We start from the raw sequence: 24,590 nt of genomic DNA, 5'->3' as shown, positions 1-24,590 counted from the left end.
TATCCAGGGACTATTACATTTTAATCTTAAAACAGGCAGTGCTTCTCATCCTTTGCTATCATTATGAGTTGGAGACCTTGCCAGAAACATGGGTGGTCTTATTAGTGTGCAGTCATGAAATACAAGATTGTCCTTGACCAGGGCAGCTCTCATTCAAAGCATCCCAGACAGGGACGGCCTCTGTGCTCTGCGTGCTCACAGGACCTGGCAGTTTCCTTTCCATTGAGGTTCCTTAATACAGTCACTAATTAATATTTAGCCCCATTCAAAGATGAGACCTGAGACATTAGGATAGCAAGTTCCAGGTAGATTAGAAATTGGCAGAGCCGCGTTTAGGTAAGCTTCCTTACCCATAAAAATTACCTTCCTAACACTGGACGGTCTATAACCTCTTCTTGCATCTTACTGCACAAACATTCAGCTTTCAGTTGGTGAACTACAGCCTTCCAACCCACCAGGGCATGCTTTCTCTCTGCAATGGTTTGTGCTGCTAATCTAATGGGAACCGGGACACCTGGCCACATCCCACCTAGCAGTTCACCGTACAGATTTTGGCACCTTCAACTAATCTCCCTTTTAGAGGGGAAATACAGAATGACAAACCTTGGTGACACATCGTACTAATGGTAAGATGGATCTAGGATGAACAGCATTTCAGAGAGGCCCAAGAGAATACATCTCCACCTTCCCTCAGCCCCTCCCAGACATGCTCCAAAGGACCCAGTTAAGCCCCGGGCTTCAGTTGAAGACTTTTAGTGTTCCTATCACCACTTCACTGCTCACAGAAATGTGTACTAGCTCAGTCATTTCTGAAAGAAGTTCACCCAACAGAAGTGCTCTGCTACTGCAACTTGCCTTAAACACTTGGCAACTTCCTTCTGAGTTAAAGTAATGCAACAGGGAGTCATCTTCAAATGAAGGGTGGGGAAGAACAGGTTGACCAGCTAACTACAAAACCATTCCCTTTAACTGAAGGCAGGGAGGCACGCTGTGTTTTTTATAGTTTGGGACAGAAAAGTTCACAGTATATGACATTGATGCAGAGTAAATGTTTCATGAGCTGGCCTCCTAACAGACTTCTCCCTGAGCGGGAGGAGGCTGCGCGGAGGTGACAGCCCGAGTGCCCGCAGGAGCGGGCGCCAAGTCTCCAGTCGCTGAGGCAGCTTTCTCAGAACCTGAGGATCCTCCCCCTTGGACTTCCATAGCTTTTTGTTAAATACAACTTGGGCCCCTTCTTAGCAGAAGGGTGCAGTGCATCTAGCAGATGCTGCGCTGAGAGACATCAGAGCTGGATGGTACTGGTGATGTGTTTGGTGGCAGCTCTGATGGCTGCGAGCCGGCCTGTCCTGTACTCATGAACACATGAATAACTGAATGCTCTGTCAGACCATGCTCTTTATTTTTAGTAGCATTATTGCAAATGTCCTATGTGCTACAGAGATCTCTCTGAAAAAAATGTAATGGTTAGCAGAGTTTATAAACATGATAATAGCCTTGGAAAAATTGTTTCGGGGGGGGGGGAAATCTTTGGTTTAGTCTGAGACTGTTATTATTCTACCTCTTATGCTATCTCAGCTCTACGGCAGCAAGACATGTTACAGAAAGGTTTTTGTCACATCTTGCAGTGAAAACAGATGGTGTAGCAAAGGAGACAAGAAACAGGGATAAGAAAATAGGTGATACAAATCTCTGTAAGATACTTTGGCCAGTTATTTAAGAAATGTCAGACATCAGGGTATTATTTCAGCTTCCTGGTATTTAATACAGATGTCAGATTATTTTTTTTCAGAGTAACTAAGTAAATTACTCCACATTCTTCTACAAATTCACTTTGCTCCAGTTACCAGTGAAAATTAAGCTATCTTTTCCCCCAACTGATGCAAGTCCCAAGGTCTCTTCATAATCCCACCACCAGAAGGTGCTGAAAAATCTTTTTCCTGATAACAGCATAGTGATCCTCACCACTCATAAATGAGATGTAAAAGTCAATGCTATATCCTATAATGTCACACCGAATAAACTGAAATATTAAGCTGGCCAGAGCATTAAGCTAGCATGAAGAAAGGAGCATGGAAGAACAAGCATTTCAATGCTTATATTGCCTGACAAGGGGATCAAGTTTTGTCATTTATTTTGTACAGAACTCGAGCAGGATCTTAGTGTGATCATCTGGACGTCAGCGGGGCGGCTGCTGCATCTATCAAACACTTCTGTGACCATTTTGCTATTTTGTCTGGCCCTGGGCTACTCCAGTGACCACTAAATTTGAGGTGTTTCTTCCTGGCCTCCTGGTGAATAGGGCTGCTGCCACCTGCAAGCTGCCCTGGGCAGGCAGGTGTTGTTATACAACTCTCCACTTAGTGTCCTCACTTGCTTGCTTTTTGGATCAGCGGGAAAAAGGGAGGGCTGTTGTTTCAGAAAGGACAGAGGCTGAAAAGAAAGACGACCCAAGTATCTGCGTTTTTTTTCTGTAAGGAATTAATCTGCAAAATTAAGCTTTCTCTAGGCTCTGACCGAGCACCTGGGGGTTGGCAGCATCTCGCCTGTTACCTGTTGGAATGGCTTCAGGATGAGACCCACACTTTGTAGGCATCGTAATCCACATTCAGGGGCTTGTTTTAGCTCCTCTGAAGTCTGTGGAGCATGTCAAACTCTAACATGTAGGGCCTGATACAGAGCTGAAAATCCCTGGGAATCCCTCTTAATCCAAAAAGCACAGCTGTCCCACCATGGATAAACAAGTGCAAATGCTTTCACAGTGTATCTGCTAATGAGTTACTGGACAGACTGTATTAGTCTCATTTTGGGTCCTGATTCTGTAAAACATCAGTGTGTGCTTCATGCTGAAGTCAATTCCTCTGTCACATGTTTACTGATAACTAAATGGTTAATTGGGAAACCTCACACAGGTTTCTTTATTTCAGACTGAAGGTGAGCTATCTATCTGATTGTCTTCAATTGTCCCTGTTGAGCTAATAATAGTGTATCTACCTTTAAACTTTACCTAGCTCATTACTAAAATCTTACTTCCTAGATGTCTAAAGCTGGAAAGAATAAGGTTTATGCCTACTAGCTCATGTATTACGATCACCTGCACATCACAGGCAATTTAATACCATGTGGAATTGTAGAAGAATCTCTTCACACTTTCCCTTTGCCCAATTTCTCAAATCCGAAATGGGTCTCTTTGTAATGGAAATTATTTTAATAAATGTAGTTAATTTATTACTAACTTGATAACTTCAGTATGATAACTATTGCTCACCTTAAAGAAATGTCTTTGCAGCATTTATATTATGCAATCAAGGAGTGCATAGAACAATGTACCTGCTCCAAAAGTATTCATCAGCTTGGACAGAGAAGGGATTGAACCATGTTGTGAATCAGCCCTGGGCTTTGGCACACTAATAGTTTGGGGAATCTTTCTTTTCTGTTCTTGGAACTGTGGAGTCCTGAAAGCTTTAATTCTGTAGCTGGTAGAAGACAAAAACCTATTTTAAAACTGAAGTCTTTCATGAAGGAAGAACACTGTATTTCAGATGATCCTAATTTTACCAACTTCCCCTATTTTAAGGTCAAAAACTGTGTTTTTTTTCAGATCTTATGCAAATTCGTTGTCTCCACACAAAAGCATGGATGGGAGAAAATCCAGCCCTTCCACCAGGGATTTGTTCCAATGATAAACACTGACTTTGGTTTATATTACTTTGCCTATTTCTTTGTGAAACTTTTCTAGCTTAAGTTTGCAGTAAGTTGTTCAAGTACTGACATTCCCTGATACAGTAAAATCCATAGGGATAAAATTTCCTGTTAATGGGGAATATTTGAACACATCAATTCATGAGTCGGACTTTCACCCAGTAATTCCACCAACAATTTAGTAGCGTAATAAGAGGATTACTTCCTTCAGTTTCCGTTCCTGTGCCCCAAACTCAGCATTCATCAGTCCAAACTATTCTAATTATTTTTTAGGCCTTCCGACCTTTGTCCAATTGAGCATTAACTTGTACAACTGTATCTGACAACATTTTAAGTCTATTTAAATCCAGCTTAATTTGACTTTTCTCCTTTGCTACATAATTCTTGATTCCTTTTCTTTGTCCAGTCAAATCTCAGGACACAGGCATCTAACCTGATCCTTTTTCTTATGAATTGTTAGCATCCAGATTGTGGTTATTGGGACCTGGTTGGCAGAGCTGCTTTTTTTATGTGCAAGATCAGGACCAGAGCTGAAAAAACAAGAATTTATTTCTCCAGGGAGTAGTCTGAGAGCAGCTGGAAGGCTTGGGCTGTAACTAGTGTATTAGGTGTGAAATACCCACTATCCTTAACTAGGTGAATCTCTGACAGCAGAGCCTGGTATTCGTGGTACCATTAGTAGGACTGCATCAATGGGCCAATTTTCTGTGTAGCCGTAAATCACCATGCTTTTCTTTGTAGAAGAGGAAACCCACTGAATGAACTGATTCTATTTGGGTGAGTTGTACTGAAGGAATATTGTTATTTTAGAAATAACCATTATCGGTTTTGATTTGATGGGGAATACAATAAAGCCTAAACTGAATTATGCAGGGTTACTATAATTATTTTGAAAGCTCAGCATGGAAAAATTTGTAACAGCTCATGGGCTCACATCAGGGATCATTTCAATTTTACTCTCATGAACAGTTGTTCATTCATTGCTCATTGCAACAATCTTTTAATCAAGAAAACAGCGTGGATATTTTACTCCAGCTGGTAAGAGAGAGTGGGAGAAATTGTGAGGTTAATTTTACAAACTGAATGAGAACTGAATTTCTTCAAAGTCATGATACTTGCTGAATAGAAAAAAGTGGCTTTAAAGCTTCTTTAAAAGGAAAGATGGTGTCAAATTCAGTCTTTAACCAGTGTGTTGCAAATGTGCTCAAATCCTAGAAGCAGCAATGGGAAGGTCGGTCTCACAGGCAACTTTCCCCCGTTGCTCTTCATGTGGCAGCAATGGGCAGGAGCTCTGGTTTGCTTCACCAGCAACAAATTATAAATCACTAAGTGAATGATCCAGCACACAACAAAACAGCTGGAAGCAAGGATCTCCCCTTCCATTCTCCTCACTGCTCAAATTAGCTCATGCAGTGCTTGCTTACTCTTCCATGTCCAAACCCAGCATCTCACAGAGTACTTTAAAGGCTGGTGTTATTTGACAACAAAAAGATGGACAGGTGCTGCAGCTGGCTTCCCAGACAGGTAGATGTAGGGAAGAGATGATAACAAGTCTTTTCTGCATTCTCAAAGTCCCATCACCCTTGCAGGTTACCATCACAGCTGTCTGAAAAACACCTTTCATTATTTTCCCACTCTTAATGTGAAAGAGAGGAGAAAGACAGCCAGGAAGATCTCTTTAGATGTTGTTGTCATTGATTTTTGTGGGGCTTTTTCCCCCTGGAAAACGCCGGTGTTAAAAGTGTTAGCAGTATCTAGTGAAAGCATGAGAATTCTTGACGAAACCTATTTTGAGGGTTCTCCCCTCCAGAGGCTTCATCTTCCCTCGCGAGGAAGGAAAATCCAACTTTTCTGACTACCGTTTGATCAGACCTAGGACTATGACAAATCCTTCAGGTTCTGATTATAGTCTGATGGTGTTGCCCATCATCATTTTTAAGTAGGGTCCATCCAGATATGAATGGCACAAGCAATAGCACATGCATTGCAGAGTTGCCTCGAAGAGGGACCCATTTGGGCATCATCAGTGCCAAGTGAGTGTTCAGCTTTGGGTTGTTGTGTGGCTCAGTTGCCTGCTCTTACTGTGTTGGCTTGTGTCTGCTCTGGCTCTGCTGTTGACCAGTTTGGATCCACGGTCCCTGGTGGGGACACTGCTCTGAGAGTAGGATGCTAGTTACACTTCTCAAATGGTCCATATGAGGAGACAAGAGCAAAGGAGAGTTTACCACACAGAATCTAGTCTCAGCTCAGACTTGTGCAAATAGGCAGGTATGGAGCAGGACCAAAGCCCTGTCAAGCCACACAGGTATCTGTTTTGCAATCCGGAGATACGAATAAGTAGTCTACTGCTTTTATAAGTGTTTTAGTAAACGAGTAAGCAGAGGAAACACTGCATCGCAGATGTATTTTTTAACAGTGAAGTGATGCTTCTAAATTATGTACAACTTAGGAGCATTTCTGTCAGTATAAAAGGATATGGCCAAGATGCTTTATCCTTTCCAGGCCCAGGTGGAGTGACTCCAGAAATCAAAGGTGCAACTGAGAGGCTTCTCTTCTCCCTGCCCCCCAGTAAGCTCTTGGTGGCTTCACTGGGAACCCTGCATAGCTGCAGAATTCAGGTTGGGGCCAGTTATCATTAATACAATAAAAAGCAAATGAGAAATCCCTGGTTAGGTATGTCATTACTACCTGTTTTCCCAGCTTACCCTCCAGACAGATTTGGTTTAGGGGGTTGGTATTTCTATTGGCTGTTCTGGAATGTTAATAAGGACTGGGAGAATTGAACATATTCACATTGATACCTTGATATTTTTCACTCATTTGTATATTTTCATTATTTCATAATGAAAAAAAAGTTTGGATTTGTCGTACAGAATTAAGCAGCTTTGATATGCCATACTTCACCCTATCCAGTATCTTCTACATGGAGGGGGAGTATAAATTGACCTCTGTTGTGGTGATATTTTTACCTTTTTAGAGGCATGAAAACTGGCAAGTAAATCTAAAGATGCTCCCAGCACAAAAATGAAACTGAAATATTTAATCCCCATGGAAACAGCTTATCATGGATAGAGGATTCCCCCCAAAATCAGATTGTGAGCTTCCAATAACATATCCTGGAAACGGTGATTTCACATAAAAGCTGAAAAAGGGAATGGGAGGAGGAGAGAGAAGATTTGGAGTAGAAGGGGGAACCCAACTGCTGGTCTTCACCCAGCCTGTGTAGTCGCAGCCTCTCAGATCTAACTCCTGTGGATTTACTGTACATGCGAGCACTTCCACATATTTTAAGCAGTCCAGGAAGAATTGCCATTGTTAGGTATTTAATCTGAAAGCAAAGAGTATTGACTTTCATCTTTTCAAATCTAAATCCCGTTAGCTTAATTTCTTAAAAGAAGAACACAATCAGATGTTTTTCCCCCCAATACAATTGAGAGTCAGGCTTTTTTTTTTTCCTTCAATCCCAAAGAAAAGTACAAGTTACAAAGGAATGTTTACTTTTATTTGTAGATTTTTTCTGATCACCGAAGTGCATGTGATGTGTCAGCTCCTTAAATCTCTTCATTCTGTGTCTGAGTCTGTACTCTTTCAAGTATTTTCAGTCTGTTGTATCACTTTTTGATTTCCTCAGTGTTTTTTCTTTTAGTTGCAATATTTTAAAACTCAACACCCATATACCATCACACACCAAGACCAGATTCTCTTAAGTCTTAGATTTCCCACTCCTGTTAGTAGATCTCTACTTCTAGGCAATGATGTAATGCACTTGATTGTTTATGCCATCCTCCAGTGGTGGCAGAAAGGAAAATCTCTCATGAATGGCCCAGCCAATTTTCCACAACCCATGGGTGAAGTAGGTCACCCTGCCCCTCTGACTCAGAATTTATTTTCTTCCTGCAAGTGACTGGATTTTCCTCATACTCTGTTATGATATTTCCTCAAATGTCTCAAGTCATGACACTTCTCTTTCCATGGTTTCTCTGCTTGAGAAATGCTGCACAGGCTCTCAGATCATGTAACTGCTCATGATCTTTGCACAGCTGAGGGGGAGTGGATAGGTCCCAGCTAGTAGCCCACTTCAGAGCCTTTAATTTCTAGTCTTGCTTATTTGGCTCTTGGCTGGGGTCTGCATAAAAACTGACATTACTTGACAGCTGGTTTTTAAATGAGCTGGCAGCTTCTGTTTTGCAAAGGGGCATGGCTGATATGGAATATTGGAAATTTCAGTGACCTACTCTGAACAGAAAAGAGGCCAGGGATTGAATTAGCATGCAATATGAATTACTGGAACATGCTGAAGCATCTCTTTAGATCAAATTAACTTCTTGTCAGTGCAAGCAACCCCCATGTGTTTAAACCCTTTGGACTATTCCTTGGAACCCAGACTGTTGCAGAATTCAAAAGATTATGTCCTCAGATATCAAGACCTCTGCAAGCAACATCCTTTATCCAAATGGATTTCAGAGTGGCAATAAGGTGAAGGTGAGGTGGCGCCTCAACGTTGTAAGCAGCTTTGCATGTGTCCATGCAACTACACTCAAGCAGAAGTTCTTAGATCATTAGGAGACTTCCACTGAAGGCCTATGACCCTCAGCTTTGCTTCTTGCAAAGAGGCATTTGAAAGAATGTATGGCCTTCAATAAACACCACCCAGTCCTGGTGAGTGAGGAGATAAGGGTAGAAGGGCCAAGTCCTTCCTCACTCAGGCAACATATCATTGATTTCCTTTTGAAAACTAAGAGTTCATTTTTTTGTTAGAACTTGGCAGCAAGCAGAAGTAATATAAGAAGCAGCACAATCCAAGCAGCACCTCCATAAGGTCTCCATGTGGTGTGAGCAGTGACTCTTCAGGCTAAAATCATTAGTCTGTGTTTGAAACTGTTCCAAACACAACTCCTCTTCAGAAAGCATCAAAAAGGGGCAAGCTTATACTGACCATGGTGGCAATTTTAGTGACTTTCCATTTCAAGACAGTCCCTTTTTGAGTAAGGAATATAAGCTTGTTTGTGACCTGATCTAATACCTGGGCAATTCACTGAGCTGCAAGTAGATTGTCCCTGTTTAAAATTTGCTATGCTTGTGCAAAAGAGTGGGGCAAAGAGCCTTTGTTTTCCCATATGTGAAATGAGATAACAGTTCCTCTGAGGCTTGACTTACTGATGCTTGTAAAGCTCATGGTAGTTTCTGCTTGGGGATTTCAAAGGACTGCAATTCTGTCTAGTGCAAGTACCCTGACTTCAGCAAAGCTATGAACTAGATGAATATCTCCATCTTGTGCTAGTAACTCCTAACTAATCTTATTAAATCCTTTCCAGACCCAGATCAATATCTGAAATGCACTCTGTCCCATAATTAATCTGATGAGCCATGCTATCCATGTTTACAAGTCCCTTCAAATTTTTCCTTAGAGTTTTTTTATTTTAAAATTAAACTGGTTTAACAGAAGCAGGGTCATGATCTCTGTTTCTTGGTAGCTTTTTCATGCCTTTATTAAATATCCTGATCTGAGTGCACTCAGTAATTCAATGATCCTGCCCTGGTGGATAGAGTCGGATACCAGGGTCTTAAAGACCCTGCACAGGGGCAGGTCTGGCAGTCTGATGGCTCATATGTAAAAGGCATCAGTCAAACCAGCCTGACAGATGTGTGGATTTGTTCCTCAGAGACATAAATGCATGACAAAGTGTGTGGACCTACATGAGTTAGAGCAGCATCATGTCAGCACTCCTGGCTCCCACCTTGTGCCGTTATGTGTCCTCACCAATGCTTGGCCTGCTTCAGCTCATGAGTGTAGGGTCTGCCTCTTGGTGAGGGTGGTTTTCTGACACCTGACTCTTGTGGAAAGCTATTCAACTGGCTGGCTATTCAACAACTGGTGATGAACTACAATAGTACTAATTGGTGAGGGCATGAAAACACTGTCCTTTAGCTTTACATGCCCTCCAGACAAATGGGTACATGATCTTAGTTCATTAATATTATAGATGACTTCATTAATAGTATAGATGACAGCCAGACTTAGAAGGAAGCTGTAGGAACAGAAGGAATTAAGGGAATAATATTGTGACTAGGTTTTGTTGCCATTGACCAACAGTCACATAGCTCACACAGGTGTTTGTGCAGCAGGCAGTAATTAATGCACTACAGTTGTGTCTGGGCTCAAAACCATGGCTGGCTGGTCTAGCACTGGCAGTAACTTCCAGTTTGATCAGGAGGTTGGACTACAGACCTCCACAGGTCCCTTCTAACATACCTTTCCAGGACTCTGTGACCCTGCCCAGTAGTCCTGTCATGTTGCACATTGCACAAATATTCACACCCTAGTGTCACAGAAAGGGGACAAAGGATGGGGAGAAGATATTGGATATATGCACAGGGAATCATGACAGAGCTGGAAACAATATCAGTGTTGCTTTCTTTTTCCTCATCAGTCTTTAATGTGTTTCTTTGGAAGGGACTGGGCTAACGGAAGGCATCCAGGAAGTCCTGGAGAAGTTTATGGCAACAGGGACAACAGGGAGTGCAAGGCTGAGCCAAAACACTGAGATACTGGGTGGGAAGCAAAGCAGTCTGTACCAACCAGAGAGATTACCTAGTCTCTAGAGTATTCCATGAAAATCTCAAGTTTTTCCCATTTAAAGAGTGGAAATCATGAGCATTTTTGGTCTTAGAGTTAAGGTTTCCCCATGAGACACAAAGAATATTGCACAGCTGAAAATACAGTACTTGGAATCAGTAAGAAAGTTTTGTTCACCTCTCAGCCAGTGCAGGAGCTGGTAAAGGCGCCCAAAGGTCTTATGAGGAGGTTCATTCCATACCCTGTTGTTATTTGAAGCTTACATGGTCATGGAGAGGTAAGGAAAGAAATGGCCCTTGTGCCCCTTCTGTAGAGATTGAAAGTGCTTATCAGCAATTTATCTAATGATTTAGGTTTGTCATAGGCCTAAACTGCTCTTGGGCCCAGTTCAGTCTTGCAGCTGGTACCTGTGCTAGTTGAGATGCAGAAACTGTTTAAGAACATCTTCCCTATCTCTGAGGGCATTTGCGTGCCTCACTGTTCCCCTCGTATAAAGAGGAAGGCCTTACTGTCCAGCTTGTGAAAATCACCCCACAGCTAGCGTGATTCAGCTTTGACCTGGAGAGCTAACTTGACCAGCCAGAACAGTGCCAGCCTGCCAGGAAAATGGCAAGCTCTGCTCTGCAAAGAGCTGCTCATCTGGGCTGCTGTTGTGTGGGATATGAGGATGAGAAACCCTTCTTGGTTGGCATCTGGAGTTCAGCTTGGCCACATGTGTGGGCTTCACTACCAGCATCACACAAGCACCCCTGTTCCTGCAACTGAATTTCGGGAGAGTGCTCTGCATAGTTTGAATATCCTGGGGTGGGGGAAAGGAAGCAGCTTCAGGTCTCCTCTTGCCCTTCCTCCTCATGGGAATTAAACATGAGAGCTAAGTGCTTGCTTTTCTGAAGCTATTATTGGCAACCAATGCAAAATGTCCCTTTTCATGACAAGTAAATGACCTGCTAAGTACAAGCTATAAAAATTCAGGTCATGTTTTCTGTTTCATTAATATGCTGCCTGACAAAGCCTTTGCCTGCTGGGGCTCTCTGCTGGGCAAGGGGAGTTAGAAAACCCTTAAGGATTTCTCACTGTCATGAGATAGAAAGGCAAACAGGCTTCTAAAGGAAAGAAGGCTCCCAAAAGACAGGCTGTCTTTGTGTCCTGATCTCATGAGCAACCACAGGAGGAGGGAAGTAATGCCATTTACACAGACAGTCCCAGTAGTGTGGGGTTCAAATGCTTTTATGTTTTACTAATAGCCAGGCCTGACTGTCCCAGAAGTCAATAGAAAGATTTTTCTTGATTGCAACAGGCAGTAGAGAAAAAGTGTCTTTCAGCCATAGAAATGTTTGTAAAGTTGGTAAGGAAGGGAAGAAAATACAATTTTTGTCTTCATATAAATCAGAAAGAGAACCAAAGGAGAGTGTCTCTGAAATACTTTTCTACAAAAATCACAGAATCATTTAGATTAGAAAAGACCTTTAAGATCATCAAGTCCAACCGTTAACCTAACACTGACAAGTCCACCAGTGAACCAAGTCCCTAAGCACCACATCTATACATGTTTTAAATGCCTCCACGGATGATGACTCAACCACTTTCCTGGGCAGCCTGCTCCAGTGCTTGACAACCCTTTCAGTGAATAAAAATTTTGTAATATTCAATCTAAACCTCCCCTGGTACAATTTGAGGCCATTTCGTCCCATCCTATTGCTTGTTACTTGGGAGAAGAGACTGACCTCACCTCACTACCATCTCCTTTCAAGTAGTTGTAGAGAGCGATAAGGTCTCCACTGAATCTCCTTTTCTTCAGGCTAAACAACATCAGTTCCCTCAGCCACTTCTCGTAAGACTTGTGCTCTAGACTCTTCACCAGCTTCATTGGCTACCATAGTCTTTGGGCCAGTACCATCAAAAATTTACTGGAGATGGCTGTTCTTTCCACATAAAATTGTCTTTCGGAAATCAGAGAAATGTCTCCCTGCAGGGGATATCCAAGGTGGGTTCAGTGGATGCATCACTTCTAGGTGTAACTACAGGGTTTCCCCGTAAAGGATGTAGGGAGGATGGACCTTTATTCACATGCTTGGATTGGGCAGGATTAATCTAAAGCTGAATTTTGGATCCAAAGTCTTTTCCCTGTGTAGGGAGTTTGGGCTTGAAGGAAAGCAAAGAGCATTAGCTTTTGCTCTTGGCAATCTTGAGTAGGATGCATCTTTCTTTCTTGACTGTATTCTCTGGGCTTGCAGGGTGGTAACTGATGTGCTGGTAACAAGGTCGTGCTGTCCTGCCTAGGGCTGAGGTTTGACTTTCCAACTCCAGGTCAGTTCCCATTCCTCTCACCTGTCCTACTTCCTTGGCTACAAGCTGATAAAGTGAGTTTCACATGGAGACCGTGGAGGCTGAGATGCAGCAGAGAGATATGAAATGTAACCTGACAGGTCAGTGACATTCAGAGCATCATAAATATTTCCTCGAGCCAACAGGTCTTTCCAGGTTTGGCATCCAGGTGTCCTGCTGAATCACTTCTTGCCAGAGGTGGGTTTTAGGGACCAGGCTGCTTTGTGTCCTCCTCTGTGTTGTTCACTACCACATACTTTGTTCCCTACAGTGCTCTTGCCCAGAATGCCAATGTTTTTGAGCAGCACCATCAGTCTCATTCCAGGGATACTCAGCCTGCAACGAATCCATTGATTCATAGCTTATTTTTAAAGCCAGAAGGAATTGCTATGCTGATCTGGTCTGACCTCGAACATGCAGTGGGCACAGGAGTATTTATAGCTCTGTTTACAGCATTCTGCTCTGCATACAAGCCAATAAGGCCAAGTAAAGAGCAGAGTCCCTGCCCCAGCGTATGTTTGACAACCACTACAAGATCAACTGCTTTATTAAGGAATTGCCCTCAGTAAATGGCAGGGCAGACTAGCCTTACTGATTCCAGAGCACGTGGGCAGGACTTGCTGCGCATACATCTGTGGCCTGCCTGCAGCAGAAGCAGAAATAAACTCAAGGACAGAGATTTGTGAGATGCTGGGTCTGTGCTTTAGGATTTCTTAGTCTCCATGCTGAGCCTGTCTTGCATCTTGGGGGATCATCTTTCCTGTGTTCTAACCATATTGAAGCAGCCCAAAAGATGCATAAAGTCACTGGATAAGATGGTTGAAATGAGCCTAGGGAATAACTTGTAGGGAGGTGCTGGAGAAGAGCAGGACAGTCACCACTCATTGCAGCTACTACAACTCTCCTAGTAGACTATTTTTCAGTGTGTGTTCCCTGCCTTGTATTTGGAGTTGCAGGCTAAGACACAGCGAGCCCCAGAGCACAGTCGTGCTGCATCTCAGATAGGGTTATGAACTGACTTGACGAAAGTTCGAGCGCTCCAAGGAGATAAGCTGTCTTGTACATGTGGAACTGAGATCATTAAAACTGAAACAATGCTAAAGGTTACCTCACTTTCCACTTGCCATGCCCTGTCTTCTTGCCTTGTAGCATGCAGCCAGTGTCCAGGCCACTTGTCTTTCTCCTGTGCTTAATTCTATTGCCTTAGCTCTTGACGTGAGGCAAGTGTCCAATCAGAAACCTGATCATGAACTAAATACATTAACTAGACAGATTAGCTAGTTTTTCTTCCCGTTCAATGTCAGATTTCTGTAGGTTAGTGCTCTGCAACTGCTTTTAGACTTCCAGCATGACATAAGAAGCCCTTGTCATTCTCTTTCCAGTAAAATGGCTATTACAATATTTCCTAGAACAAGATTTTCATAGCTAAATTTTGTTAGTGTTCTGATTGACATGTGTCCCATCAGGTTCAAATTCTACTGAGAGCCTGCCTTTTTCACCCGACTGTATTTGTGAGTGAACATGTAACTGACTGTAACATTGTACATCCCTCAGATGAAATCCCTAAGAGGAAAAATAATTGCCTTTTTACATGCAGAAATGGTAAAATCAGCTGGAGCTAATGCTTTGATAGTTAAGAGAATCAGTTATTAATATTTCAGCATGGAGACAGCACAGCCACCGAGGCCCTTGCCACTGTGAATCTCACAATCTTGCTCTTGGGCAAAGTATATGCAGTCATCTCTAATCTGTTCTATCTCCCCGCAAGCAGCTCACCCAGCAGTGCGAACAAATTGCCTGGAAATGTTGTCATCGGGCTTCATCTGGCACTATCTCCCCTTCTGTTTGGGTCATTGATTTCCTCATCTTCTCTGCCTTAAAACTCACATCATACATTAATTTGTGGCTCTCCAGTACTGAAGCAGCTGCACTGTGCCTTCCCTGCTCAACACCAGCAGCTTTCAGCCTCTGAAGTGTCCTTTACTGCTGCCCATACGAAGACCTCCTGAGTTTGTCTCAAGTGGTCTCCCTGTCTGCTACATAAAAGCATGTGCTCTGCCAGCTTTTGTTTCATCACAAGAGAGCTTAGAGCTGTTCTGCTTTAGGAAATTGGGTAAGATTCTGTCTCCTTCCTACAATGACTCAGTGTGCTGGAGAAATGACTCCCTCCTTGTACGAGCAGCTACCATGGAGCTCTCAGAGCTGTGCCAGCCCCTGCTAGCCACCAGCTGCCCTCCGGAGAGCTCCTTCGCCAGCAAGGAGCTGGGGCTGCTCCACGCTCTGGTCTTATGATTGCTAAATATAGAGTCCATTGATAAATAACATAAATGCATGAAGGGCACAAGAGCCAACAGTTGTTGCAGAGTCGTCTTGGCTAATACAGCCTTTTCCTCTGTTCTTTTGCCTGTGTCCCTGTGGCCTTTCAACACCATCCTTCGCATTTTGAGTAGATATCTATGCTCATCAAATTCATATTCAGTTCTCACTGCAAAAGTGTCCAGTATCAAGCCTTCAACGTGTAATTCAGCCCAGAGAAATGATTTGGTAGAGATACAGTCTTGTCTGGCTGCTCACTAATACTGTGGTTGCTCTCTGCTTGCACTGGTTGGAGTTTATTCCCAGTCCTGGTCTGCTGCCATCATTTAATAGCCAGGTACCACTCAGATCCTGTATCAGACCTGTTTGCTGAGCTGAAGCTAGTTCGGGCAGCTAAGCCACAAACTTTTGCCCACTGTAGATTTGCACAGCTATTCTCAAGGATCTAATCTGGCCAGCAGAAAGTTACTTTCCTTGTACTTTATTAGGAGTAATAAAGTCCCACCTTTCCTCAACACCTGTAAACTGAGTGCACCTGAAAATAATAGTGTGAGTTGGTGAGGTCTCAAGTGTGAAGCTCTTATTCCTAAATTAATGGTGATCTTAAGAGGAATAATTCCATTCAGAGGAAGTACCAGCTAAAATGAGTCTATTTCCTTAGGGAAGCATGTTCTTTTATAATGCTCTGTTGATCCTTGTCTTTCTAGAAACCAAATTGGCAGTCTCTTTGTTTTGCAGCCAAATCTCTCATCCTAGGCCTGGAATATGTCCGGAAAAATACTTCTAGAGAATCCCCTGTTATAAATAACCTAGAGGGGGAAAGTATTCTGTGTATCATTCCTAAAACAAAGAACGGCAGGCTGTGAAATGGTATGGAGAAAGGGCTGATATCTTGTACTAGGGGAGGAAAAAAAAAAAATCTTGATCTTGAGGCTGACGTTCACTGTGTGTGCTCAGGGTGAGTCACATGAAAGGAAAATTGAGATAAGAGCAAAGACTCCTGAAAGAAAACTACTGATTTTAATCTCTGTATCCCTGCCTTACAGGGTCTTTGCTGTAGAAATAAAAGCTCTGTGCTTCCCTGTAATGTCTCCTTGTTAGAAGGTGCAGCACCACCAGCTCCCCTGAGCTTTCTGTCTATGCTTTCGTTGTATGTCTTCTATGTATAAAGCACCTCAGGACTCATTTCTTTGTGACCTGTTTATAGTGGCTTCTGTGTGGTCAGACTGTCACAGCCCTATTGCCGCTGTTACAGCCACACCATATCTCATCTTTGGCCAGGCTGGCTCTTAAGCAGTCACACGTGAACTTTTATCGGGTTTATGTAGTTGCATGTGAATATCACTAGATGTCCTCTATTGCTAAGTAGCTTTATCGTAGTCTGTGCCAAGCACCACACAGAAATTCAGTGAAACGAATCTCAGCTGTTTAAACCGTCTATTTTAATAGCTTCATTGTTTCTAGACCATAGATACACAGCAATAGTCCTCACCTGTAGCCTGAAGGAGTGATCTGCTGCCTCTGACTGACTGGACTTACAGTGACAGCAAAGCTAATGTATTGGTTTTGTGTGGCTTTTGAGCCATTTGGCATGTAGTAGGAGCACCTCGGGTTTTTGCCTCTGTAGTTCATTTGCAACCGTCAGGCAGGGCTCAGGCTTTGGTCTCCTTGTGCTCTCCTCCAAACTGAACACCAAAGGTCGAACCTGTGGGGCTCCACTTTAGGGAGGTGTGATCCGGTGCAGGATGGTGCGTGCACCTCTGCAGGGTGCAGTCAGGTACAGCTCCCTGCTCCAGCACAACCCAGCTGCCCTCCAGGCAGTGATGCCAGCAGTGCTTTGGGTTAGCTCATGGGAGGACCACTGCGTGCCCTCAGACCTCATCTCCACTCTCTGCCTTCTCTGCAGTGACCTCTTATCCCCGGCTACGTGGCACCAGCCGGAACTTCTACAGACAAAAATCTTACCCGTTGCACTGTTCCTACCGAGGAAACACTGCGCTTTTTTTGGGTGCAAACAGTCCCTGCCTTGCTGCCAGTCTGCTCAAGCCTCTGTGCTTGCAGTTGCCCGCTGCAGACCTCAGCTAACATGCAGTGTGCCAAGGGTGGGCAAGGGAAGCATCCTCAGTCAGCCCAAAAGGCTGCTGCCAGCAAAATAAGCCAAGGGACTCGTGCTGCATTAACCCACTCAGCTTTAGTATGGGATAATAAACAGTCGCATTCATCTAGCCCTAATAGTGGAATATTATGTTATCCAAATAATGAGTCCTCTTATTTAGAAACAGTTCACCTGAAGTATGGTCTGACATGAGCGGTTCAGAGACTGTATGGTCACTTTAATCTATTAAGTGAAGCTGAAACAGACTGGAAATGTGTGCTTAAAGCTGTATGGGGGGAAATGTTGGCTGAAATTTTAAGGCACTTTTTTCTTTTAGCTTTGCGTTAAGTTCCACAGTTTGTAGCGTTGCCCATCCTGCACTCACATCCTGCCGGGGAAGGGTTGGTAAAAGGGGGGCTTTTCATGCCACTGCCTCTGCTGTTAAACTGAACATGAAGTTTTGTTTGAGGGCTCCTTGGGGTGACTCAGCAGGATACAAAAATGCACTTAAATAGGAGTTGTATTGTGTAAGCGCTCAACCACAGCAGCAATTCCCCTCTAGCAACGTTGTTAACTAATACACACTACACGAAATTTAATGCTGCTCCAGATACTGGCTGGAATTGAAAGAGAAGGTTTTGGCTTTCCTCCTTACATCATTTTAGTATTTCTTATGGATAGGAAGGCTACCAAGAACCGAGGAATACCCCGAAGACTCGATGTGCAGGAGCCAGGCCATGGGTTTTTCCTCTCAAATGTTACTGACTTTGGTATGAAATGCATAAGATATTTTCAGGTTTGGGTGTCTGAATATTGGATATTGGGCTTGGTTTAAAAATACAGCTATCTCCACAGAATCAGAAATGTACTTGCTCTGAAGGGTGATCTAAGATGCCCAAGTACCTAGATGGATGCTCAGATTTAAAGACCTGAACATGAAACCTTTGGCCTAACAGTCCCAGGACTGCTGTCCCCCCAGCATTTAGTGACAATATTTCCACACTTTTGAGGGTTTATGAATGACCTGCTGTGTTTCGAGACCAACTGATAGGTACTGTTTACAGGCAGCATTGCCAGTGCTGCCCTCACTCGTGGCAAAATGGGCTGATAGCAAAAAAACAGATTGTTTGTAGCCAGCCACCTCCATCACTGAGCTACACAAAGCTGCTGACAAAGTCTGCCCTCGGAAAACTGAGGAGACTGTTTTGTCCCAGAAGGAAAATTTGCAGTCAGAGGAGCCGGGTTTTGCACCAAATTCACATGCAAACCTGTGACTCCTGTTGACAAACGCGTGTCTCACAAACCCAGCTGTTGATTCATGCGAGCAAAACGCCTCTGTCCTGCAGTTTGGTCAGGAAAGCCTGCGGGGCTTCTCCAGGATCGGAGGTGTCTCCTGTGTCTCGAGATGGGGTGGGATTAGTGAAGAATTTGCAGGGTAAACCGGCACGGGCACTGCGGCCAGGCACGCTGTGGCTGCTGGTTGTGGATCTGCTCCCTCTTACCTCCTCCGTGCTGCTGGACCAATGCAAATTTTGAGGCAGACGCTTGTGTATCTTGCTTGTAAAATGGCAGCGTGGTCCTCTCTGCCTCTTACTTGTGTGGGAAAAGACAGCATGGAGGCTCCGTCTTGTTTTGTGCAGGCCTGCCTTGGGTAGATGTTTTGATGGAGTAGCTGGGTGTAAGTAATGCTGATTTGGCACAGGACGGGGGCTGGGGGTGTTCACTTGCCTGCAAAACCCAAGTTCAAGTCATCCACATCTGCTTTGCAAAACCAGCCCAGAAGCGGGCTGTGACCCAGCAAGGTAAATGCCGAAACGCAGTGCCCTGAGATGCTCTGGGCACCCGGCTCATCCCTGAGCGCCCTGCAGGATTGTGCCCGAGCTGCTCCCGTGACTGGACACGGGGCAGAGCCAGACCCCCGGTCACTGCCGACACGGATTACTTTCACGTAGCTGTTGCCGGCCCCCGCTGCGAAGGCAGCGGGTGGAAACAACCGAAGCGCACGCCCAGAAGCGGGACTTTTGCTCCCGTCGGCTGCCGGGGGAAGGGGCGAGGTGGCAGAGGAGTCCGCCGGCGAGGCGCGAAGCGCGGCTTCGCTCCTGTCCCCCCGTGCCAAGGGCACAGAGGAGGGCGAGGAGAAGCGACCGCTGCCCGTGGGTTCCCTGAAGCCCCATTTAGGGTGGGACCCTCCTCCTCGTTCGCGGGCGGCGGCCCGGAGGGTGGCCCCGCTCCCTTTCAGCCCCCCGGGCCCCGGGGGGAGGCGAAGCACCGGGCGGCTTAAGGTGCCGCCGCCCGCTGCCGCGGTCCACCTTAACGCGGCGGCGGACGGGCCCATTGCCGCGCCGGGGGTCGGCGGGCCCCGGCCCCCCCCCCCCCCGCCCCGGGAGCCATGCCGCCGCCCCGCGCCCGACGGGCGGGCTGGGGCGTAAAAATAAGTCAAAAGCGAAAAGCACGCCGCCGGGGACGGTGGGTCTCGGTCGTCCACCGAGAAACACACACACACACACCCCCCCCCCCCCCCCCCCGGCAGCGGCACCCGGCCCGGCCCCCGGCGGCGGGGCCGGGCTATTTATAGCAGCCGCCGCGGCGCTATAAGGGATGGCCGGGTGCGGGCTGCCCGGCCGCGGCCGCCGGGGCGGGAGCGGGGCGGGGGCCGGCGGCGCTGCCCGGCTGAGGGCGCGGCCCCGGGTGAGCGGGGCTTCGGGGACGGGAGGGCTGGAGGTCTGGGGGTGGGGTGGTGCTCTTAGCCGGGGGGAGTGGGGGGTGGGGAAAACAAACCCCGAATCCAATAAATCGCTGTTTGTGTCGCTCCTACCCCGGCGAAGCGCGGGGGTGCGGGATAGTGCCGCGGGGAGTTACGGCGCTCCACGCGTGAAAAGCCCGCGGGAGGGGTGGGATCACCGTGACACCCAGCGGTGACTGCGGCGGGGCCTTCCCCCTTTTCTCTTCCTTCCCCCCCCCCCCCCAGTAATTCCCACTGGCATGCGGTGCCCCGCTCTGGCATGAGCCCCCCCCGGCAGGAGGAGCGCTGTCCGGGCCCCGCCGCTTTCCCTGGCCGCCGATCGGTGTCGGGAGGAAAAGGCTGTCGCCGACTATCGCCGCGGAGCAGCGCCAGACGCCGGACTTGGGACGGTACGGTCGCTTTGTGGTCGCGGTGGGCTCTCGGGGTCCGGGGGGGGGGGGGGGGTGTGTGAGGGGGGGGCCCGTCCTTCCCTGCGGAACGCCTGGAAAGGGGAATATGTAAAGCAATGGGACCGCTGCGGGCTCCGTGCCTTCGGCGGGGCGAGGGGATCGCTCGGAGTTACGCAGTGTGATGAAAGATCTTTGTAAGTTGAGGGTTTGTTGGATTTTTGGTGTGTCTGGGGTTTTTTCCCCCCTCCAGCCGATTCAGAGCCACGCTGATCTTTTACTTTCTTACCCCTTGCGCGTTTGATCTGTGTATTGCAAGATTTCTTATCTGAAGCTGCTCTTGGACTACTAAATACTTTGTGAAAGCTTCCAGATTCATATGTTTGAGTTATTTGCTAGACTTTTAGAAGACAGATATAGATGCTATCTTTAATCATAAAGGAACAGGGAGAGGAGGAGGTACTTTTTCTGGTTTTACTTTTTCTCTGCTATAAGAAAACGAACTGAACCACAGCTGAAAGGACAAGGACTTTTAAGATCTTGTGTTTGGGATTGCTGGAGATTAGAAAGAAAACTTGTAACTCTTTTTTTTTTTTTTTTTTTTTCTTCTCTTTTTTTAAATGGCTCAAGAGCCCTAGAAACAGTGTTTAGAAGACACTGTTTCCCAGACAGAGAAACTAAGATAAAGCTACGCTGACTGCAAGTTGAGAGTTAGACTTTGGGTGGACCAGTGTCAGCATCCTGCTCTTGGCTGCTCTAGGGACCCTCCCTGTCCAGCCGATCACTTTATCCAACAAACCGGGAATCCATGCCGCAGCATTTCAGAGCTGAGGCTGGGGTTTGGTTAGAGGAGCAAAGCACGCAGCAGAGCCCCGACCCTTGTGTGATGCTGTCCCCCAGCACGGGTAACTGCAGCCCTTCTGCACCCATCAGCTGATATGTTCCCTAATGTTATGAAAGTGTGAAAATCTAAGCCACCAACTCCTTAGGTACCTCAAGTTTGGATTTTGGGGGCAGGCTTAAAGGGATGCTATTGAGTGGAAATGTTCTATTTATGTCTTATCTGGAAACTGTTGATCATACTTAGTACTAAGAACAAGCACACTGACTTTATAGTCATACCTGGATATAGATGTGCTTTCTGAATTTTCACTATGAAATTATCCGCTTAGCTCAGGCCCTTTCTGCACAAGAGAGATGCATTTCAAAGGCCTGAAACTGCATGGGTCAGCTGTTGTTATTTTTCTTTATGAAAGGTGCTTGCCTGTTGCTTTGAATCTGTTAGAGGCATTGCAAACAAGGGGTCTATCAATTTAAGAAAAACTAGGAGAAGATAAGAGAGAGAATAAGGGTGTGGCAAAGAAATTATGAATTAATGGCCTTAAAAAAACCACCTCTCAGTAGCATAGCTTTGGACTGCCCAATAGAGGTAGGATTTCTTTCTGTGTACTTGTGTCTGAAGATACAAAGCTGACAGCATGTCTTTAAAAAAAATAGCGCATGTAGAAAAATAAGTGTTCTTCTATTATAGTTCTGCATCAATTTTTTTGACTTCCTTTGATTTTCCTCCTTCATTCCAGGAGATTATCCTACACGATACAGCGTGTAGCCCAGATTACAGAGGGCCAAACACCCCACCGGCATGACTCCTGAACCAGAGCAGCTGCACCAGGGTCAGAGCTGGCCCAGCATTTGTTTTCAGAAATTATGTGAAAGGCAGTTTCTATTTATTGAAGTCTTTTGTGGGTGTTTTCACAAGCTCAGAATTTTTTGCAGAGGAACTAAGAATTACAGAAACAAAGCGTGCCTTCTTCATGGGGGGAGTTTTTGGTATGTGTTGCGTTAGGTGTTTTTTTTCTTAAACTGGGACTGAGACTAACAAAAGGGAGGAATAAAACTGTGTCAGCTGGTGCTTAGAGAAGACTTTTTTCCTTTTCCCCACACATTTTTTGGTACTGGGGGAGACATAGTATTTGGGGACTGGGAGGAGGAGGATGAGTCCTGTGTGTGAGCTGATGTTGTCATTGGCAAAGTAAGACACGAGGGCAACGTAAGGACAAGTGAGTATAGGAAAAATGAATGTGATGAATCATTATCGTTGATATCGTGCTGTGTTTCCTTAGAGCTCTGCTCTAACTGCAGACTGAAACAGTGTCCTGCACCCGAGACCTGCATCCTGCATGGCCCTTCGGCTTGCACCGCGTGCTGCTGGTGGTGTTTCGCTGTTGAGGCCATCAGGGCAGAAACTCTCCTCCCTTCTGCTTTTAATTCTGGAGGGCTCCTTGAGGAAAGCTGTTTGGCTTTGTTCATTTCTGCCCTTTTTATCTTCCCCCTTTGGGTGTGAAATATTTTTTGTGGCCAGATTCAAGCCAAGAGCCTCTACCTACCTCCCGCAGTTGCCGAGCCGGGCATCCCTGCTAACCTGCTGGGTACAGGTGAGTCAGTTCATTAGGATGAATCAGTCTGCCCTATGAAAGTTTTAGGCTCCAGGCTTCAACCTGGACCAGTCTTAATTTGGTTTTGCCTGGTTTGTTTGCTTCGCGCTGCTGCAGCCGCTCTCCAGGCCCGCTCAGCCTTTGCAGCCTGCGCGGGGCCTCTGCTGCGGCGCGGTGCTGTGCCCCTGCGCGTGGGAGCTGCCCTTGCCGCAGCGGTGCAGCTTCTCCATGACTGCACATCCCTTCCCCTCCCTCACCTGCAGAGGGGGAGGCAGGATGGGTTGCACCTCGGCATGGGAACGTGCAGCCCCCGACGCAGAGGGCACTCCAGACTCTGGAGGTGGAGAAGATTGAAATGAATCTGCAGGAGCAAAGACTGGAGTGTTTTTCTGTGGTGGTGGTGTCATAAATAAGTACGTCGGGGCCGAGGGGACAGTTTCAATATGGAAATTATGAAATTAATTTTCAGGCCTCCAAGACAATACTATAGACAGGGCTGAGGAAGAGAAGTGGTGTTAAAAGATATGGAAATGTGCCTTGAAAGTGACCTTTCAAAGATCCATGATATTATTATTGGTGTCTGATGCACCCAAGTTTAATGAAGTATAAAGCAGAAGGGGTTGGGAGGATTTGGTCCAAGTGAACACAGAATGAGCGTGCGACTGGCAGATGGGAGGAACGTTAGCCCACTCCTTGGTGGAGTTACTGCTTCTTTATCCTGCTGTTGCCTACGGAGGGTCTTGACAGAAGATACTCGGGGGTTGGGGAGGGAGAGTACAGCCTTCCTATTCGACTTGAATGTCACTGGCTGTATTTTTCTCCAGGGGGAAACGAAGGTTCCAACGCTCCAGTGGGTCACATCCTGAGTGTATCCAATGTAAATCTAGAGCAAGTCCATCAACTTCAATAACATCTGCAATAAACCACGACTGGCTCTTTCTGAACAGAGAGGAGAAAGGAACAGCTGTAACTTCAGATGCGGAATTTTTTGGCGCACTCATTTTTTTTGAGATTTATGACTCTCTTATTCTCCATTTGAGAATGTAGTGGAGCAATTGCTGATCCATGCATGCATGTATATGTGAGGAAATGTCAGCGGAGGGAGTAATATGTATGGAAGTCTTGCATAGAGATATGGCAAACTGGCCACCTGTTCTTAGATGATGAAATAATTATACAAAAATATGTCTCCTGAAATAATGATTGAGGGAAGAGGTGGGGGCAGGGTTGGGGGAGGTTAGCAATATTTTTAAGTAGTTTGCGGTACTTATACTACTTATGGTGCTTACTACTGACTCTCCTGCTAATTTTACTGCTTCAGACACTAGTTCTTCAGTAAATGGTGGTTAGTGCTGCATGGTTGTATAGGTCTCATCAGAGACCAGTCCAATGGCTGGAGCTTGCTGAAGACATGGGAAACCTGCCCCCAGGTACCTTCTCTGTCACTGACTGCCCAAAGGTGGGTAGGCTAAGGTCAGCAATTATTATAAGTACCCATAACTGTGAATCTGCTTCTTACTGAGCCCACTTTTCTTCTTTCTAAAATGGGGTAGCAGAAGTTTCTTCTTTGTGGGGTGTGTTGGGAGCATAAATACAGCAAATGCTGAGATACTTCAGAAGGCATCTAAGTATCTGAGATACTCTTGGATTGGATTCCCCTTCCTGCTGCTTTTCTTCTGGCCAGAGTTGACCAGCAGAATTGCTCAGTGCTTCTACAACTGAGGGGTTTTTTTTAATTTTCAGCTAAATCTTGTTTGCTTCAGAATTTGTTTGCCATTGATGGGCTTGAGATTAAAATCTTTAACTACTTTCTTCTACTACTACTACTATAGAGCATCTTAAAAAGTGTGCTGACACCACTTCACCTTCTCATAGATAGCATAATGCCTGCCTTGCCTTCTCTTTCAGAAGGTCTGCTTCTAGAAGGAATGCTGTACCAAATATATAACTTTATGCAGTGTGGTAAAATGGTTTCTTCTTTCTTCATCCCTCTCAGCCATCTACCCTCTAAGCC

At 45.6% G+C, this 24,590-nt stretch overlaps 1 protein-coding gene across 2 annotated transcripts in view; it reads left to right on the top strand.

Annotated features, from left to right (window-relative positions):
- Positions 1-19,628: 19,628 nt before the first annotated feature.
- Positions 19,629-24,590, top strand: part of MRAS (muscle RAS oncogene homolog) — a 41,047-nt gene continuing 36,085 nt past the window's right edge. For both annotated transcript variants that reach the window (XM_042784026.1, XM_042784027.1), the window contains exons 1-2: positions 19,629-19,700; positions 19,981-20,144. The gene's annotated coding sequence lies outside the window, so the exon portion shown is untranslated. The remainder of the gene's footprint in view (positions 19,701-19,980; positions 20,145-24,590) is intronic.

This window comes from Tyto alba, unplaced genomic scaffold, assembly GCF_018691265.1.
Source record: "Tyto alba isolate M040663 unplaced genomic scaffold, T.alba_DEE_v4.0 Super-Scaffold_7, whole genome shotgun sequence".
Classification (NCBI taxonomy): Eukaryota; Metazoa; Chordata; class Aves; order Strigiformes; family Tytonidae; genus Tyto; species Tyto alba.
The sequence above is the reverse complement of the archived record's forward strand: the minus strand, read 5'-3'. Positions and strand labels throughout refer to the sequence as shown.